The sequence below is a fragment of the Pan paniscus genome, chromosome X (assembly GCF_029289425.2).
Source record: "Pan paniscus chromosome X, NHGRI_mPanPan1-v2.0_pri, whole genome shotgun sequence".
NCBI classification, from domain to species: Eukaryota; Metazoa; Chordata; class Mammalia; order Primates; family Hominidae; genus Pan; species Pan paniscus.
In genome coordinates, this window is record NC_073272.2 from 3,142,350 (window position 1) to 3,144,827 (window position 2,478).

Sequence of the window (2,478 nt, forward strand, 5' to 3'; positions counted from 1 at the left end):
ATGGAGAAGATGGGCACCAGGTAACTCTTGTTAGCCATCTTGGTGACGTCACTCTGTACCTTGGTCTTTTAAATGGCCATAGTTTGCCCATTTCTATTATGGAGGGATAGAAATAACCCCAACTGTGTAACATTATTTATTCACATAATTATTTTGCTTTTTTTCCCTAGATTAGCCAACTGTCTTTATGGCCACTGCTTGTTCTGCCAACCTGGGTCAGGCTGGCAGAACAAGCAGGAACATTTCTCAGCAGACTGCCTGCCTTCTGACTTCCTCATTCAACAGAAGCCAGGAGACTCGCTTGTCCTACAATTTCACTTTGCTTCCCTAATAACCATCTCATTGAATCCTTTAGACATCTAAGTCATAGGACCGCTAGTTATCTTTCCTTGTCACCAGCAGTCTTAAATCAACACTGTTAAAACCTACCTTTAGTGACAAATAGCAAATTCAATGTGCTTTCCAGAGGTGAGCTGATAAAACCACTCATGTAGGTATATAAATGACTGGCAGAGTTTAATTTATAAGCTTTCATAAGGGTTTACTCCCCCAAAATGTGTATGTGGTGTGTGTGTGTGCGTGTGTGTGTGCGCGCGCGCACGTTTCAGTGTTATTTTGGAGAATCATTTCATAGATGACTAACCCTGTCTCTGTTAGGTAATCATCCATTTTTAATACATTTTTTATATCGTGGAAGACTCGCACCTCTTCACCAATAGATATTCATTGTGTGAAATTAAGCTTTTAACATTATTTTTCTCATGAGGCCAAATGAGTGTGGTTTTAGAGTTAGGTTTACTGCACCTCCCGGGACAGATCAGGCACCTATGCACGGACTCCCCAGCGGACTGCATTTTAGCTTCCTGGTTAATCAGAAATCTGCAGCTTGTTTTGTCCTGCCACCGCGCTTTCCCACCACGAGAACATGACTGATGCCTTGATCTCAACAGATGTAAGACTGTATAAGTGATGAGACACTTTCATATTCACTTAACATTGAAACTATAACATAGATAGCACCAACTTGATCTTAGTAGAGAAGGAAGGGAAGAGAGACAAGTTAAAACAAATCCTGTTTCTCAGAGAGAAAGAAGTAACAGAAAAAGAAACTTTAAGGCAGGTGCCATTAATTGCCTCTTTCCCGGAAGGAAGTGTTTAGAGAGCTTGAAGCTAACAGGAGAGAAGATAGCTAGATAATGGCTACACATCTGTGGCTTCTTATTTAGAAAAATAATTGTTACGATATGTTGTAATCATTTTCTCATCAGCAACATTTTCTCATTGGCTACTATTGCACCAGGTGACTATTCCTTCACGTTTTGACATCCTCTCTTTCCCTAGCAATAATGGAAAAGACAAGGGAAATGAATTCTGCTGAGTTCTTCTTCAGCCAATCACCTTCTGACTGTCCCGGCCTTTAACATCTTTCCAATAGCCCCAACTATTCCCATTCAGATTTCTGTGTGTCCTATAAGCTCTGAGGTAATCTGTCCTACCCCAATAGCCCAACCTAAACTAAGACAAGGAAGGCTTCATCCTACACCAGAGTTTTCATCGTCAGCACTATTGTTTTAAGCCTGATAATTCTTTGCACAGAGACTCTCCTGTGCATTGCAGGATATTCAGAAGCATCTCTGGCCTTCACCCACTGTCAGTAGCACTCACCTCCCACCAGTTACAGCAACCAAAAATGTCTCCAGACACTGACGAATGTTCCCAGAAACGGGGAGGTGGAAATCACTCCCAGTTTGATAATGACACTGATGGGAAAACATAATTGTAGGAGAGCTTGGTGTGAGACAGTGGGTCTTTTGTCCTCCCCATACATGGCACCAGGACATGCTCTGTGTCCAGGTGTGAGTGTACACTATGGATACAGCATGCCCAGAGCACTCAGCAATGGCTGGAGCTCCTATGAGCTTCCGAGAAGAGGCTAAGCCAAGGCCTGAGCTTTCTTGAGTGGTTGGCCCCACAGAACACAGATAAAACATAAAGGAGCAGCTGCTGATAAACACAGACAGGTTGACTGACCTCCTCTGATCACTCCATGTCTCTCAATTAATATCTGCTCACTCATCAAAACTATGAAATAATTCCCCAATGTGGCATTCCAGCAAACAACAAAATTTCCACATTAATTTCATTTTGGTCGACAAATTGTGTTATACCCTTTTAGGCAAAATAAGCACATGCCTATGTATGGATGAAATGGAAAGCCTATTTTTTAAAAAATACGGCCAATTAAGAAATTGTCTATTGACTATCTCTCTGTAGAACACTACTGGAGTTTGGGGGGGCTTCTAACATCCTGCACAGGGAAAAGAGTCAATGTTTGGGGTAGCAGGTATCTCCCTGGGCCTCTTAGCACCACTCCTGCTCCTGGCTGCTGAGCTCACAAAAACACTGGCCTCCTTTATTCTCATGGATCCCAGACCCTGGCCCTAACATTCTTTCAAAGCATCCATCCATCATGCGGTA